The 18,799-nt window shown below is 40.2% G+C and overlaps 1 protein-coding gene across 1 annotated transcript in view; it reads left to right on the top strand.

Moving 5' to 3' along the window:
• LOC117591511 overlaps positions 1–18,799 on the top strand; it is a gene marked incomplete at its 3' end in the record, with an annotated part of 71,210 nt that overhangs the window by 12,998 nt on the left and 39,413 nt on the right. The window lies entirely within an intron of this gene.

Raw genomic sequence — 18,799 nt, 5'->3', positions numbered from 1 at the left:
GCCTGGACATTCCGTTAAAAACAGGAGAGGAGATAGACTATGCTGTGGAGCTTTTCACAAATACAATTCATAATGCGAGCTACAGAAACACGAATCATGCTCTTAATCATCAACAACCAAACCAATTGAACCTTTCAACCGATCTTCGACAAAAAATACAAAATAAAAGGAATCTGCGAAAACGCTGGCAAGAAACTCACTACCCTGCTGACAAAAGATTATACAACAAGGCTGCATCTGAGCTTAGACAACTGCTGTCGAACTTACGCAATGAATCTCTAGCTGCGTATCTCAGAAACTTAGACCCTAATTCAAGCAACAATGAATACAACCTATGGAGGGCGACTAAATACCTAAAGAAACCAGCTAAAAGAAACATAAATATTCGCAAAAACAACGGAACTTGGTGTAGGTCTAATAATGAACAAGCGGAAGCATTTGCACAACATCTGCACTCTGTGTTTCAGCCAAACGATATAAATAATTATACAACAGAGACTGAAGTAGAAAAATTCCTTGAGTCACCCTGCCAAATGAGCTTGCTTATTAAAAGCATTAAATATGAAGAAGTTGTGACAGAAATCAAATGCTTGAACAATAAAAAAGCACCAGGCCCTGATAAAATAGACGGTATCACCCTAAAAAGTTTACCACCAAAATGCAAAGCCAAAGAGTGAGAATATATATTGCGCTAAGAGTCTGATCTGGTGAAAGGTTCAGTTACCTTTACACGTCTCTAGCAAATGATCCTAAAACCAAACAAAATAGAAACGGAATTGACATCATACCGTCCCATTAGTCTGTTGACAATTTTCTCGAAAGTGTTTGAAAAAATACTATTGAAGAGAATGTTACCAATTTTGGACGAACTTTCCATCATTCCTGAATACCAATTCGGATTCAGGAGGGGTCATGGGACCCCTGAGCAATGTCACAGGGTTAAATACTGCACTGCTGCATTTCTTGATATTCAACAAGCGTTCGATCGAGTCTGGCACAAAGGTTTGTTGTACAAGATAAAGAAATGGCTACCTGCTCCGTACTATTTATTAATCAAATCATATCTGGCTGGAAGATGCTTTTACGTGCAGCAGAAAACCGATAGTTCATCACTACTTCTCATCAACTCAGGCGTCCCACAAGGAAGCGTATTGGTACCAATTCTCTACACCCTATATACGGCCGACATGCCAGTTACAAACAACTGCACTGTTGCATATGCTGATGATACAGCCGTTTTAGCCACAAGCACATCTATAAATGAAGCTTCTGAACTCCTGCAGAGTGAGCTAAGCCTAATTGAAGACTGGTTCCTTCGATGGAAAATTAGAATAAACTCCCTGAAATCCGTCCAAATAACGTTTTCATTAAGACCAGGTAACTGCCCAAATGTTACACTTAACGGCTCACCAATTCCACAAAGTACCTGTGTGAAGTATCTCGGCTTGCATCTCGACCGCAGATTAACATGGAAAAACCACATTAAAGCAAAATGTCAACAACTTAGACTTAAAACACTAAAAATGTCCTGGCTGATAAGTCGAAAATCAGAAACCACTTTGGAAAACAAAATTCGCCTCTACAAATCCATACTGAAGCCTGTTTGGACCTACGCTATACAGCTTTGGGGAACTGCTAGCAACTCAAATATTGAGATACTTCAGCGTTACCAATCAAAAACTTTGCGACAAATTGTCAATGCTCCGTTTTACGTATCTAATGCAAACATCCACAAAGATCTGAATATTCCAACCATTAAAGAAGAAATAAAGAAAACTAGTAAGAAATACATCGACAGACTCCACAACCACGAAAATAATTTAGCCTTAAGTCTATTAGACAATAGCCTAACAGTAAGAAGACTGAAAAGATACCACATTCTCGATATCCCTGATAGATAAATTTAACAAACTAAAAAGATGTTATNCAGACTAGACCACTTTCCAAGTCAATGGAAATGTGCAGAGATCGTTATGATCCTAAAACCAAACAAAATAGAAACGGAATTGACATCATACCGTCCCATTAGTCTGTTGACAATTTTCTCGAAAGTGTTTGAAAAAATACTATTGAAGAGAATGTTACCAATTTTAGACGAACTTTCCATCATTCCTGAATACCAATTCGGATTCAGGAGGGGTCACGGGACCCCTGAGCAATGTCACAGGGTTATTAATGATATAGTTTCGGCATTTGAAAACAAAAAATACTGCACTGCTGCATTTCTTGATGTTCAACAAGCGTTCGATCGAGTCTGGCACAAAGGTTTGTTGTACAAGATAAAGAAATGGCTACCTGCTCCGTACTATTTATTAATGAAATCATATCTGGCTAAAAGATGCTTTTACGTGCAGCAGAAAACCGATAGTTCATCACTACTTCTCATCAACTCAGGCGTCCCACAAGGAAGCGTATTGGGACCAATTCTCTACACCCTATATACGGCCGACATGCCAGTTACAAACAACTGCACTGTTGCATATGCTGATGATACAGCCGTTTTAGCCACAAGCACATCTATAAATGAAGCTTCTGAACTCCTGCAGAGTGAGCTAAGCCTAATTGAAGACTGGTTCCTTCGATGGAAAATTAGAATAAACTCCCTGAAATCCGTCCAAATAACGTTTTCATTAAGACCAGGTAACTGCCCAAATGTTACACTTAACGGCTCACCAATTGCACAAAGTACCTGTGTGAAGTATCTCGGCTTGCATCTCGACCGCAGATTAACATGGAAAAACCACATTAAAGCAAAATGTCAACAACTTAGACTTAAAACACTAAAAATGTCCTGGCTGATAAGTCGAAAATCAGAAACCACTTTGGAAAACAAAATTCGCCTCTACAAATCCATACTGAAGCCTGTTTGGACCTACGCTATACAGCTTTGGGGAACTGCTAGCAACTCAAATATTGAGATACTTCAGCGTTACCAATCCAAAACTTTGCGACACATTGTCAATGCTCCGTTTTACCTATCTAATGCAAACATCCACAAAGATCTGAATATAGGTTGGTAATTTCTTCTTTATTTCTTTTGATCATTCTTTATGTAGCTGTCTGAGGTGTTGGTGCTTTTATTAAATCGGAATTCAGATAATCTGTTATCGGATTGTCATTCTTCTGACTTTTCTATGGTGTAAGAGCTATAGGGACTATCTATTTAGGTTGTTTGTAAAAAGATGTTATATATAATAGCAGGGCTCATTTGAAAACTGCTATTTCTGTTAATTGAATATTAATTATACAATTTACTTATTGTTTAACAACAGATTGTAAATATAAAGAGAGAGAAAAAAAAAAAAAACATTCTGTGCCATAATGACAGCTAGGTTTCACATCAGATTTTTCGAAAGTGGCGCCATCTATGAAAATTTCTTGTACGCAACTTTGATGGTCACTATTTCTAATACAGAGCGTTAAAACCCGAGTCTTGGTTTTAACTTTTAAAAATTAGCTTTTGGCCACCAAAACTGGTCATTTGGACAATAGTGCATCTGCACCTTAGCGGTGTTTTGTTAAATTTTAAATTTTTTCTTCATCTGTCATCTACATCTACAACACTTCTCATACCAACACGCTCCGTCACACAAAAAAAAAAACAAATATAAGCTGTGGGACGGGGTGGGTTAAAAGTCGGAAGAGTCATTGGCAGGGGGAGGGCAGAGGCAGGGGCCGAGTGAAGTAGAGTGTGAATGAGAGAATGTAAAAAGAGCAACAAATGCTGCGGGACAGGGTGGGTTAAGCCACTGGAAATTAATTTCTCCATTGTGGCTATAATAATGATCCGATCGGATCCCAATTTGGTGATCTGATAGATATGGCCATTTCCTACGGAATGGCGTTTTTAGTTTTCTTTTATCTTAAACACTGTAGATTTGGGAGGTTTTCGCCCTTTTGCGGGGGCGGAAGAGGGCGTGGCCCATTTTTGAAATACACTGGTTTCAGTGTGAGCATACAGCAGTCCGGAGCCAAAATTTTGTGGCTCTAGCTCTTATAGTCTCTGAGAACTAGCCGACAAACTAGACGGACAGACAGACAGACGGACAGACAGACATGGCTCTATCGACTCGGCTATTGATGCTGATCAGGAATATATATACTTTATGGGGTCGGAAACGCTTCCTTCTGTGAGTTACATACAACCGTTATTCCCCAAAGATACAATATACCCTATTTACTCTTCGAGTACCGTGTTTAAAAAGATAGGAGGATGGCCAAAAATATGAACAGGCCAAAACAATTTAAGAAGGATACCAACACCGGAAAAAAGGGTTTTGGTAGGAAAAAGTGAAATAGAGGAGTAGATAATGGAACGAAACGAAACAAAACGCTGTCGTTGCTTTCTTTGTCAATTGGTTGTAGGAATGAAAACGGGAATAGAGCAGAGTCGGGAATCGGAATCGGGTGCGCTAAAGGATGCTGGAAGGTCAATTGAAAAGGGCTTACTTTTTAATGAAGCGAGCTAAAGGAAAACACGATCCACACATACGGAGAGAGCAGACGAAAAGAGTGAGAGTTGTGTCTGCTGCTGGTGAACGAAGTATAGAAATGGATGAGCATCCTTGTACCTACAAACGTACATACATATGTACATACGTACGATATGTGGTAGGGACGGAGGGAGTGTCTGTTCGTCTATCTATCTTACGTATATCTGTCTGTCTGGGTCCTCAAGGAAACTGACAGCTCATATGGACAGTACAGAAAATGGGTACAGGTACAATTAGATAGAGAATAAGTGGAAGATGACACAATACGACGTTTTGTCATTCTCGTGTATCCGATGAATGATGAAATATGAAAAGGTAGACTGGATTTTAAAGGGGACGGAAGACTGGAATAAAGCGTGAAATAACTAGAGTTGTTCAAGCCTGACAATATGGAAGTGATTGAACTGGAAAGATTCTTAAGAAAGTGCGGATTTAGTTATTTAACTCCATACAAAAAATTTTCCAAACAATCTTCTATCGAAACTTCTGCTTAACATAATGCGTAAACCCAATTCACTTTCGTAATCATTATCAAAGGCTAAACAAGACTATTCGTAATAAGACGGAAACAAGTTTGGGGTAGCATTTTAGACTATTCAGATATAATTTTCACAATTAATAAGCCAGTTATCATTGATTTATTGTTTCGTTTTGATTTTATGTTTGCACACTCTCCATGGCTGACTGCTGCTATTGCTGTCATTTTTATTGGTACTGGTATTTGTCGCATGTGGCAATGTGGTCAAACAAATGAGGTTTCCAAACCAAAACGTACTTACCCCCATTCGGCCCCCAACAACCAAGCTCCCCAACATGTCTGTGCATACATAACAAGGGATAGAGAGTGTGTACGAAAGAATATGCGAAACCAAATCAAATCACATAACATGGCAGCTATGTTGGTCGCAACGACCATGCCCCCCATCCCCAGTTATACCAAAAACACAACAGAACCCAAGCCAAACCATACCATACCGAAGGGAAGCCCCCAACTGAACAAATCCAAACCGATTGAAACCAACTACAACAATTCCCTTGGCTATGCTAATGACGCGCTCTTTCCTCCATTGTATGGCCCCTTTTGCACTATTTTAGCCCCAGCCCCCCTTCGTTTATTTGTCCAGCAGCTGTCGCCGGTCCCCCATAGGTGGCGGTAGCCTCACCCATCTGATTCCAAGCCTCCTTGCCATTGTCAATGCATTCTTTTTTTTCGCTTTTTCTCTATGCATGCGACGAAATTAAATACATGTTGTGTTGTGGTGCCTATGCTAATGTGTAAAATAAGTGGTTTTGCAATTACGACGGGGAACTACTGGATAGGGAATACTGAAGATCTGCTTAAAGTTTACATCATTTAAAAAAAGTTTACATTAAAACGTTGGTTAAGTTAACGACGAAAAATGTGATTCTTGGGTTTCCATTGGGAATTCTTATAGAAAATTGTTCAGAAATAATATTTATTATTATTAAGAATTCTATGAATAAATAAATGTTACAGCCTGGCAGACGGCTTTGATTGAACGACTAAAGAGCTTGCTTCTTCTTTGAATAAAATATTCTTTTTAATGGCAAGTGTCGAGATATTTCCAGTTGCCATAAATCGTCTTAGTTGTGTACATACTACATCATCGATTCTTGTGAGATTTTTGCATTTATAGTGCATGTAATTTTCGATATGTCAATTACACTACCCGACACGACTTTTCCTCAAGGAATCAAGGCGGAACTTTTTTTTAAGAATTTGTAGAATTTGGTTTGTTTTTAAGGTTTTTTCAGAGGTATTGGTTTGCTTTTTCACATAACTTAAGTATCTTAGATCTGGTTGTAAAATCTGGTTGTTTATCTGTAAAGTTGAATCTGAACTTTATCTGAAAACTTTGTGGTTTTAGCTTACCTTCTGGGAAATATATTTTTAACAAAACGTCGACTTAAAAACTCAAATTTGAAAAAAACCATATCCGGGGTTATTTATTATACCCGGTACTCGAAGAGTAAATAGGGTATATTGTATTTGTGTGGAATAACGGTTGTATGTAACGCGCAGAAGGAAACGTTTCTGACCATAAAAGGTATATATATATTCTTGATCAACATCAATTGCCGAGTCGATAGAGCCATGTCTGTCTGTCCGTCTATCCGTCTTGTTTGTCGGCTAGTTCTCAGAGACTATAAGAGCTAGAGCCACCAAATTTTGTCTTCAGACTGCTGTATGCTCACACTGAAACCAGTGTATTTCAAAAATGAGCCCCGCCCCCGTAAAAGGGCGAAAACCTCCCAAATCTACAGTTTTGAAGATAAAAGAAAACTAAAAACGCCATTCCATAACACCATATCTATTAGATCGCCAAATTGGGATCCGATTGGATCATTATTATAGCCACAATGAAGAAATTAATTTCCAGTGGCTAAACCCACCCTGTCCCGCAGCTTTTCTTCTTCTTTTTATATTCTCTCATTCACACTCTGCTTCTGCTTCACTCGGCCCCTGCCTTAGCCCCTCCCTGCCAATGACTCTGCCGACTTTTAACCCACCCCGTCCCGCAGCTTTTTTTTATTTTTTTTTTGTGTGCGGACGGTGCCTCTGCCTCTCCATCGAGTCTGCAGTGTGTGGGTCTAGGGAAGGGTGGCGAGCTAACGGAGAGTGTTGGTGTGAGAAGTGTTGTAGATGTAGATGACAGATGAAGAAAAAATGTATAATTTGACAAAACACCGATTAGGTACAGATGTAGTACTGAGTGCCGGGTATAAAAGTTGTGACGCGTAAGAAGCGTCTCACACGACCCTTCTCGTTTTTTCTGTATATGTGCATTTATTCGGCTTCGTAAGGTGTTGCTCATCAAAATGTATGGAGAGACGCCACAGCTTAAATTGGTTAACCAACACTAAAAAAAAGGGAAAAAAATCAAAACAATTCCGAAAACTGCCAGAGTAGTTCTGGTTTCAGTACTGGAAATATACTGAAATTCAAAAATGATGTCGGTATAACGGAAAGATACTGGTCTTTATGGATTGATGGTTTTTAGGATTGATCAAGCATTTTTAGCTCTGCCGCCTCTCCTTAGATTTTGAGGAGCAATACCTTAAACGACGCCCAATTAACACACCTGTCCAATAAAGAATAAAGAATACAATTAAAAATTTTATTTTTGCATGTTTTTTCGACTTTTCCCTAGTTTTTAAAGTCAAAATTTGTTAAAAATACCGCAATATTTTTGCATTTCAAAGCTTAATATTTCCCAAACAGTAAGCTAAAACGACAAAATCTACTTATTAGCTGCATCAATCAGCTCTTCACATAATCAACCTCTGAAAACCTTACAAAAAAATTGCCAGACTTCAAAAATTCTTAAAAAAATAGTTGCGCCATAGAAAAAAACCATACTTCATTAAAAATTTGTAATGCCCTGTATTTATCAGATAAAGTCGGTTTGGTTTCTTGAGGAAAAAAAAATCGATTTTGTTTAGAAGTGTTGTCATTGCCAAGATGAGTTGTATGTATTTTTACGAAAATATGCATATGGATTCTCCTATTCGCTGTTTGCGAGTTTCTGTTGACATCTTCGTCTGGTTTGGTTTTCGATGGTTTTGGATTCTCGACCTCGCGCTCGTTTACCCTACCCCTTTCCATTACCATATATATTCTTACAGTATATTCTTTTTGCTGGTTCTGGTTCTAGTTGTCGTCGTCCAATATGTGTCAAATGCAAATTTTAATTTTAATGAAAAGGGGGATTATGTGACAGCAACAGACGTTGGTCCAAAAAAAAGTGGAAAAGGGGAAGGTCCTCAAAGGATGGAAAGGTATTGTAGAGAGAGAGAGAGAGAGGGGGAGAGCGTAGAGATGGTTAGGGCTCTTCGGTTTCTCCTACACATCTTGTTCATTCATTTTGTGGGCTCTGCTGCTTTTTTAACTAAAAATGTTACTCTTCCGGCTGTAATCGAAGGCAGGAGAAGTGATTGACTGACTAAAATAGAGAGAAAAAATAGCAGTGCTATTGACAAACTGACTTGAGAGGGTAAAACACGGTGAACTTCTGAACGTAGTAATTATTCCACCCAGAACCATTTCTCATTTCCATCTTTTGCTGTCTGACATTTTTTAAATGGGTTCTCTTACTTTCACCATCCCCTATTCTTGGTTTTTGCGGTTTTTCTGTCATTGCATTGATATCACCATTTTGGCATCATATCCGCCTAAGAAGAGTTTGGAAATATAATATAAATTCTACTGCAGTACACGCCACACCACACTCCAAACACACACACACACATCGAAAATAGTTGAATCCCATATCAACATGAACACACACAAAGCTGCAATAACCAATCCATGACCATACAATATTTCTTCTACACAAAATGTTTTATGCTTGGCTGCAACCTCGCTCTGTCATCCCTTTTGTGTGTATCCCCATCACACCAATATTCAAAATATTCAAGGCATTGGCAATTTTCTGTAGATGCAAGGGATGGCTTCGGGTTCACCCAACCGGCCCCACCAACCCCCCTTGCCCACCACCACCACCACCACCACACCACCCTCCCTTGATCAGAAAAACGCTTGTATATATCTCAAAGACTTTGTTATCAATATGTCGTCTGCTTATTGAAAATTATACAATATTCGTGTGGATGGGATAAAAATGGACGGTCGTGTGGTGCCATGGGTATTTGGTTCAACATAATATATCTCTCTGTCTGCTTACCATATTGTGTGAAGTATCTACAAGATACACTCTCTGCCTCTACCTCTCTTTCTCTATGTATTGTGTCACCTGTCGTTCGGTGTGGGGCACACTTTTGGAACATTGATTTTGTCATCATCACAATTTAAACTGTAATTTCTGGTGATTGTTTTCATAAATACGAAAACGTAACTTTTTGAGTAAACCAAAACCCAAATTTTTTATTAAACCAAATACATACATAGCAACCTTTGTTATTGTCTGTGTGTGTTTCTAAAGTATTTTTGTTTTAACATAAACATATTGATTGTTTGTTTGTTTGATTGCTGGTTCGGTGTTTGTGTGTTGGTTGGGCCTTTTGTTATCATGAACCAATTTCAATAATGGCCACAGCGATGGCATTAAATATGCATACCACAAATGCCACTACAATACATACAACGAATACACACTCTCCCAATCGACAAGAAAGAAAGTTAAAAAGCAGACATTGACATCTCCATCTCTTTTCTTGGGAGGAGGAACACTGGCTGTGTTCAAGCTGTACTTTTCCTACATTAAACATTCCTTGCCATACAATTCAATGCGATTATATACAAAGGAATCATAGACTTGGTGGTGGTGCTTATCCTGGCTCTGCTCCTTCTCCTAATTGAAACCTGCCCTATAAATGCATTAAGTCCCCTAAAATTCAGTGAAAATAATGAAGCTGATTAATTCAATCTGTTGTAATGTGGCGCGCCCGCCTATGTAGGTATTCCCCTGCAATTGTGATTGAGGCTCCCATACCAGTGGCCATGCCCACCGGTGCGCCACCTCCATCCGATGGTAGATCAATGAATTAAACGTAACATGAAGAGAAGTTATGTGTAAATAATCGTCGAAATTTTGAAATACACTTGAAACAGTGGCTCTAGCTTTTATAGTCTCTGAGATTCAGGCGCTCAACAAGACGGACGGACAGACGTACAGACGGACAGTCCGACGGAAAAACGGACGGACAGACAGAAATGGCTATATCGACTCGGCTATTGATGCTGATCAAGAATATATATACTTTGTGGGGTCGGAAACGTTTCCTTCTGTGCGTTACATATGTACACCCAATTTTCGCCACAAATACAATATACCCGATTTACTCTTCGAGTACCGGGTAGAAAAATAAATGAATGTAGTTGCTTGATGGCAATGTTAACATTTATTAAGTTACATTAGGGTATTCTTAATTATGCGCGTTAACAAGATGATGCGCGACTGCTTGAGTACGAGTGGCGATTTCGACTGATCTGTCCTTCTCGCTGTCGTCTCTCTCAGAGCCGATGGCCGCTCTTTGCAGACGACGATACGACAAAACTACGACTGCTTCGTGTCTCTCTCTTTCCTTCATTTTGTACATGTATTAAGTAAGTTTAAAAGACATTGTTCATGCTTTTGCTGTTTGCTGCTGTATATTTTACTATGTTCAATTGTATCTTTCTTGTAACCCGTAACCACATATTTATCGATTTTTACCATCACACTTTAAAGAACCTCCTCTCTGATTACATTTCTGTGTGAAATTCACAAAAGCACATTTGCTACGTCCAACGAACAGCATCAGCTTTACTCTGTGGGAGAGTCCCCAAGCAGAACTAAGAAGTCATAGCATATTTCCTAATCGTTGTGTGACGCTAAATCGCTGGACGGGAAGTTGGAGTTTTGGAAGCTCTGGAAAATTCTCTATGAGATGCGTATATTCATTGTATCCAAAGAGTCCCAAAATTGTTCGACTTTTTCCACCTCTTTGCGGCTGCGTCCTGCGGCTGTTCATGTCCTTGTCCTTCGTCCTGTAATCGAAATTAATCAATGTGGAATGTAAAATTTAAAAAGAAAAACGAGAAGGGACGTGTGAGACGCTTTTTACGCGTCACAACTTTTATACATCAGACATGGCTCTATCGACTCGGCTATTGGTGCTGATCAAGAATATATACAACCGTTATTCGCACAAATACAATATACCCTATTTACTCTTTGAGTACCGGGTATAACAATAAGGTACAGATATACTGACTGAGTAGCAGGTACAAAAGTTGTGACGCGTAAGAAGCGTCCCACACGTTCCTACTCGTTTTTAGCTCGTTTTGTGCTTACAACCTTTTGATTTCTTCTCGAATTCTCGCTTTTCTACTGTGTGTATTATTATTATTAGTGATTTATTATCAAATTGTGTATTATAGGGCCAAAGAGAGGGGAAGGTACTCAGGGAGTAGATATGCAAATGTAGTGCCAGCAACTTCCAGAGCTTGAAGTTGAAGTCAGATACCACCACTGGCACAAGTTTCAGCTGTAATGTACATTTTTCGGGTTTTTTGAATACACTGTCTATGGGGTACTATATGATAAAGCAGGATTTTGCCCAAAATAGGAAGGACTGTGGTGAATGGTTTTGTAATCAACCTTAATTTTTTTTTTCTTAAAACACACCAATAAAAGGTATATCGTCATAATCCTGACTAATATAAATACGTACCAAATAAATTAAAAATTTGTCATCCAATGTCAATAAGGAGTATCTACATTTATTTTTACCCTTTCTACACATGCAAAAACACTTCAAGAGTACTTGAACTCTTGCTCTTGGAGTTAAAAATGTTTTTTTGGGATTGGCTGTCGATTGGCTGCCCTTGTGCTGGCGACCGAGACCGGGGCCATTGGTAGCACACGCGTGGACCACGTATAGTTTTCCTCGACAGGAAGTCTAACCTAACCCGAGCATATGCCCTGCACGTATTGCCCTTATAAGTTGTTGGCAAATATATATATGTGCATGTGCTACAGTACCAGTACTACAGGACAGTACCACCCCTGTGCTGACTACATGTGTATGACAGTTGCAATTGTGCTTCGACTGGGCCTGGGACTTTGCTTCGACTCCGGCTTGGAGTTCTTTGGTATTCACGGAGAACAATTGCAACAGTCGTTGCAAACTTTTTGCCAAGCCTAACTAATTGTAACTGGCATTGCTAAACTATTGCTAACTGTCAGTCAATACACGAAAAGCGAATGATATGGCGTATTTCATTAACTATACGCCACGTGTCGCCGTCGAAGCTATTTACGCATAATGAGAAAAGCGCCTCTCAAATGTACCACAGCGTGCCATGCAGCGGCAGCAGAAGCAACAGCAACAAAGGCACATAGAATTAAAAGCAACACTAGTGTGAGGATTATTTGTGGTGGGGCAGGACAGGCCCGTTCTGGACAGAGTAACTTAATTAACTTTATGGTCAATAACTTTTAAGCACAACTTATGAGCTGCACTTGCATCACAAGATTAATGGCAATTAGATTCTGACCATTGAGCATGTTTTTTTTTTTTGGCTTTTTTGAAACCAAGGCAGCGCAGCTATTTATAGCATTTTTTCTTGTCCGAAATATTCATATTAGCAAGAGGCTGGCATTAAGGGGTGTTGTGTGTGTGTCTTTTTGTGTTTACGGGGGAAGGTACGTAGATGGTAATCGCAACATAATAAGTGCGTGTATCACACCTTTCGTTCGTTAAATAGAAGTTATCAATATTTTATTTATGTCACTTTGTAATTTAAGTATTTAATGTTGGTACATAATATAATGATATATGGATAATGTGTACACCTCATTTCGATGGGAGTATTAAAAATGCTTCATTAAGCGGAAAAATATACAAAAAACTCTAGTTCTCTTGTTCTATACTTTTCTTCTTAGATCTGAGAATCAATCCTCATCCTTACATATGTGCCTCTAAACTAAAGAACAAATGTCTAATAGACAGGTAAAAGCACATAATCCAATAGAGTATTCTAACTAGAATGCGCACCACAGCAAACTACCCCAATTTAATGAAATTTGCCGACCACTAATAAGAACGCGAAGGGACGTGTGAGACGCTTTTACGCGTCACAACTTTTATACCCGGCACTCAGTACTACATCTGCACCTTAGCGGTGTTTTGTCAAATTTTAAATTTTTTCTTCATCTGTCATCTACATCTACAGCACTTCTCACACCAACACGCTCCGTTAGCTCTCCGCCCTTCCCTAGTCCCACACACTGCAGACTCGCGGCAGAGGCAGAGGCAGCGCCCGCACACAAAAAAAAAACAAATGTAAGCTGCGGGACGGGGTGGGTTAAAAGTCGCCAGAGGCATCGGCAGGGGGAGGGCAGAGGCAGGGGCCGAGTGAAGCAGAAGCAGAGTGTGAATGAGAGAATGTAAAAAGAACAAGAAAAGCTGCGGGACAGGGTGGGTTTAGCCACTGCAAATTAATTTCTTCATTGTGGCTATAACAATGATCCGATCGGATCCCAATTTGGTGATCTGATAGATATGGCCATTTCCTACGGAATGGCGTTTAGTTTTATTTTATCTTCAAAACTATAGATTTGGGAGGTTTTCGCCCTTTTTCGGGTGCGAAAGGGGGCGTGGCTCATTTTTAAAGTACACTGGTTTCAGTGTGAGCATATAGCAGTCTGGATGCAACATTTGGTGGCTCCAGCTCTTATAGTCTTTGAGAACTAGCCGACAAACAAGACGGACAGACGGACAGACAGACATGGCTCTATCGACTCGTATATTGATGCTGATCAAGAATATATATACTTTAAGGGGTCGGAAACGTTTCCTTATGTGCGTTACATACAACCGTTATTCCCCACAAATACAATATACCCTATTTACTCTTCGAGTACCGGGTATAAAAACAAACACTACCGTGTGCCCGCAGGAACCTCGCTCATCAGCCTGCCACCTGTCACACTCTCCTCGTCGTACATTCACATCTTGCAACTTCAATATGTACTTTTATTAGGTTTATAACGAGACTCGCATATCATCTGTCGACTGGCTCCTCACCCCCTACATTCCCACCACGCATCATTCCTTGGGGAGTCATTGACACACATTTCATTATTAAAGTGTCACAACAGCAATGAACGATGGGCAGGCAGGTCACTTATCTATGGGTAATTCGTTCTCTCTTAAGTTATGATCAACACCCCAGGCACATTTACATATACCTTTCCGTGTACAAATTTGGTTGCTTTCGACTCTCAAAACTGTATACCTTGACCCATTTTCGTTCAGTGCAGGGAAGGCGGGGCCCCTGGTCTTAAGTGGCGCTCAAGTGGCTGACATAATCAGGCGACGATGGCAATGTGGCAATGGCAAACATTTAGGAGTTCAAATCCTCAACATTTTGGCCCGTTGTGCGCGTTTCCACAATTTCCAATTTAATTACACTCCTGACCGAATTTGAATATTCTTCCCCCCTTCACTCCTCCGTCTAAAAATGTATCTGAGTATATAACATATTCGTATAAATGCCTATGACCTTTGTTTTTATATCCAGTACTCGAAGAGTAAATAGAGTATATTGTACTGGTGCACAAAAGAGGATGTATGTAACGCACTGAAGGAAACTTTTCAGACCCCATATAGTATGTAGTATATTCTTGATCAGCATCAATATCCGAGTTTATACAGCCGTGTCTGACTGTCCGCCTGCCCGTCCGTCCGTCCGTCTTGTTGAGCGCCTGGATCTCAGAGACTATAAAAGCTAGAGCCACCAAATGTGGCATCAATATGGCTGTATGCTCACACTGATACAAGCGCATTTGAAAATGTGCATGAAAAGTCATCGCTTATGTCAGATGGGTTAATGACGCTGGCATCGATGTGTCTTCGCTTACACATCGTCGACCCGTACTGCAGCGTATTCAGGGTACACACATACATACATACTTAAGAATGAATATGTAAATTATACAGAAGTATACAAAAGGTATCAAAGTTGTGACGCGTACCTACGAGATTTATTTCAACCAATAATGTTTAGGTAATACCAGCAATGTGATTAGCCCAAATCATGATATAAATTCATAAATTTCTCATAGGACTCAACTCGCTAGATCCGCTAGAGCCTTAAAGCCTTTCAGTTAGCAAAGTGTTGCCATTCTGGTTGCGTATAATAAATACAATACATGTATGTATGTACATATATGTAGCATTGGTTGCGGTGGATTGCTGCAAATTGGAGTTTGAATGTTGGCCGTATGTGAAAGGAAAAACTTTAGATCGATGTGGATACCCTGTGATGAAAGTCCAACGATTATAATCGGACTCAGTTTAATGTAAATTGGCTTGACAGTAGGATATTGCGACTCAATCAAATGAATACGGGTTTTAAATACAAATTTAAAGGAAAGCCTAGTAGGAACAAAATACTGGATCAAATACATATATTTGGAATGCAATAAAATATTGAAAATACTCTAAGCGAGATATCTTTGAACCAAAAATAACAAAAAGAGCTTGAAGTAAAAATCATTACATTCCTATATTTTCTTTAATCTACCATAAAAATATTGTAGCCGAGTAAATCGTATATTTTAATTCAATTTAAGCTGTCCAAAAATATATAAAGTATTTTAAAGATTTAAGCAAGAACCTCTGGCAGCAAACTTTTCCATAGCCCCCCAAAAGTTGGTAGAAATCCTGGGTAAAATTTAAAACCTTTTTTACGCATAAATATGAGAATGCGAGTGCGAGTTCTTGGTCTATATACATTAAACAGACGGCAGCTGTGAGTGCAACTAAATCTACTTAAAACAGCTGCATATTTTACCTATCCACCTCTCAAATGGCAGACCAAGAGGATTCCCACCATTTAAGGCCCAGGCACAGGCCTCTCAGTGATTTCCTTTGAGCTGTGAGGCTGTAAGAAAGATGCGTCGTTAAATTTTTGCTGGTTTTTGTGGATTTTTACTTTTGCCAGATTTATGTTTTCCATTGGCCTTTTAGTTGCCACAGAAAGAAACATAGAGAGAGACTTTCTCTCACTGCTTCACAGGCTTTTTCAGAATCTGGACAAAATCTGCTAGAAACAGATCTTCTTGCATTCACGCACTGAGAGGGGCAGTTAGACACAGATACAAATCACAAGTCAAAATCAAAGTTAATCCCTTTGCGTTATGGACAGCAATTGAAATTATGTGCTTAAAGGCTTAAATCCTTCGCCTATCAAACAGCCAAATTAAACAGAAAAACATTTGAACAAGAATCTCAAAAACCAACACAACAACAACAACATAAAAGGAGGAGGGAAGTGTGAGACGCCACTTAAGCGTCACAACTTTTAAGCCCGGTACTCAGTACTAAATCTGTACCTTAGCGGTTTTTTGTCAAGTTTTACACTTCTCACGCCAACACGCTTCTTTAGCTCGCCACCCTTCCCTAGAGCCACACACTGCAGAGTCATGGCTGCAACACTGCAGAAGAATGAGAGAATGTGATATAAACAAGAGACCGTAACTATTATAACTTTTAAAGTAAAAATTGCAATCTGAGAATTATTTTTAACTTTTTATACCCGTTACTCGAAGAGTAGATAGGGTATTGTATTTGATCGAATAACAGTTATATGTAACGCACAGAAGGAAGCGTTTCCGACCCCATAAAGTATATATATTCTTGATCAGCATCAATAGCCGAGTCGATAGAGTCATGTCTGTCTGTCCGTCCGTCCGGCTGTCCGTCTTGTTTGTCGGCTAGATCTCAGAGACTATAAGAGTTAGAGCCACCAAATATTGGCTCCAAACTTCTGTATGCTCACACTGAAACAAGTGTATTTCAAGAATTAGCACGCCCCCTTCCGGCCCGCAAAAGGGCAAGAACCTCCCAAAAACACAATTTTGAAGATACAAGAAAACTAACACGCCATTTCGTAGGGAATGTCCATATCTATCAGATCACCAAATTGGGATCCGATTGGATCATTATTATAGCCACAATGAAGAAATAAATTTCCAGTGTCTAAACAAACCCCGTCCTTTCACTCGGCCTCTGCCTCTGCCGTCCCTCTGCCTTTGCCGATTTTTAGCCCACCCCGTCCCGCAGCTTATATAAATCAGAAGTAAGAGGTATTTTGAATATACACTTTTAAAAATAAAAATAAAAAATAAGATAAATCAAGGAAAATTCGTCCTTGAAGGGCATGCGATGTATCACATGAAAGGTATTCTCGCAAGGATCAGACATATACCTACATTCATGATAACACACCACTCAGTTCGAAGGATAATTAACTTTTATTTTCAACTTTTAAAATAAAAGTTACGGAATATCCTTATTTTCAAATTTTAAAATACTCCATCAAAAGTAAGAGTTATTTTTGAAAAAATTAAAAATAAGAATTTAAAATAATTTATATTATATAAATCGTAAATATAAGTTTTTGGTTGATATTGATAGCTATGACTGAAATATAATTTTCGGTATATGTTATGTTGCTGTTTGTAGGAGTATATGGAGTTATGTAGGTTTATTATGCACTCGAAACGGCGCGGGTGTAGAATGGTATGTGTTTGTGTTTGTATGGATGTAGAATTCAACAGTATCAACTCGCGTGTACTGGAATGTAAGGGGGTGGGTAGAATACTGAATACAGCTTAGCGGCTGGCTGCCCGCCAGCTCGCGAGCGCCAGGAAAGAGGAAGAGCGCGAGAGCGTAGGGAGTGAGAGCGCGAGCGAGCTCCGGCTGTTAACAACAGCCCGCTGCTAACTCGCTTCTGCTACTTTCAACATCCCCCCCCCCCCCATTGCAGTACTGCAAAAAGAGATCCTGAGTCTCGAAGTCGGTGTTCGGCCTGGGACGCAGAATCTGCAGATGGCACTAGAAGTGGACGTCGAAAAGAGGGCGCACCGTTCATGTGCAGCAACGTGTGGTGGCTCCGGTCACACACCTTACATCGGTAGCCTCTTCGGCAATCCTGTCCGGAGTGCTGGTGAGGCAGGCAATTGGTGCAGTAGCTGAAGTTCCGGACAGCTCGGAGCCTATCCTAGGTCCTTAGGCAGAGAAAACGGCGACACTTCCGTAGCGGATGGATTTCAGAGCAGACTCGACATTGGTAGGACTCAGTACCTCGGGAACATCTGCTCGGAATGGTGCCATGTATGCATGCGGAAGGCTAGGACGAAATGACGAAGTCGAAGAAGCATTAGTAATGTGCGGAACGGAGCGGAGCATGAAGGTAAAATATGTATGGACATGAGACTGAGGTTCGGATAAACTTGAATTCTGTGTAGTATGTACTGGTAAGCTTGGGCGTGGCCAAGCTGTCGAATTGGGTACGGATGTGGACGACTCACGGGATGCTGGAGTACCGCGATGCAGCAGCGTGTGGAGACGGGCTCCACACGTGACGCAATTGTGGGCACTTGTACACTCTCGTAGCTGGTGACCTCGGGCAAAACAGTTTATGCATCTAGAACGTGCTTCAACGTCCATTTGGAGGAAGTGTGGGCAGAGTCGGATTGGGTGATCTTCCTTGGAACAGAGATCACACTTCTTCGGATTCACGTGGGTATAGAAAGATTGACCTCCTCGGAAGAGGACTGCCTTGAGACCGGAACGGGTTGGCGTGGCTTCCGGAGGGTTTCGGATTTTGATTGCCTTTGGACGGTGGCGGATGCGGATCGCTCCTAGCCTGGGAAGGGTCGCTCTCCATGGCCTCTAGCGTCAAGTATCGCTGTGTGAGGAAGGAGTCCATTTCCGTCCATGGAGGCATTACCTTTTTGTCAGTTACTGACGCTTCCCACACAGCCCGG

The sequence above is a fragment of the Drosophila guanche genome, unplaced genomic scaffold, assembly GCF_900245975.1.
Source record: "Drosophila guanche unplaced genomic scaffold, DGUA_6, whole genome shotgun sequence".
In the NCBI taxonomy this organism is placed as follows: Eukaryota; Metazoa; Arthropoda; class Insecta; order Diptera; family Drosophilidae; genus Drosophila; species Drosophila guanche.
Note: the sequence above shows the minus strand (reverse complement) of the source record. Positions and strands in the feature narration are given on the sequence as shown.